Genomic DNA, 320 nt, shown 5'->3' with positions numbered 1-320 from the left:
TCTTCTGGGCCCATCATAAACCAGTACCGCATTTTGCAAAGCAGAACTGAAATCTGCCCCCAAAGTGGCGAGGGGTCAGTCACAGCCCATGCCCCAAGCTGGAGATGGCCAGGAATTCACTCAAAGTGGGTGAATAAGCAGCAGATGCAGATCAAAACCAGATTTCTGAAGGTCCTTGCCATTTTAACTAACTCTCGTGCATGGGCACGGTCCCTCTGTCGGCTCCCCGACCCTCGCAGTCACAGCGTTGCTCAGAGGTCACCCCGGCTTTCCCCTGCGCCCTGGCCCCAGGCAGACCACCGGCCCCCAGCCTTTGGCGA

The sequence above is a fragment of the Egretta garzetta genome, unplaced genomic scaffold (assembly GCF_000687185.1).
Source record: "Egretta garzetta isolate BGI_Z169 unplaced genomic scaffold, ASM68718v1 scaffold481, whole genome shotgun sequence".
NCBI classification, from domain to species: Eukaryota; Metazoa; Chordata; class Aves; order Pelecaniformes; family Ardeidae; genus Egretta; species Egretta garzetta.
This window is presented reverse-complemented; position numbering follows the sequence as displayed.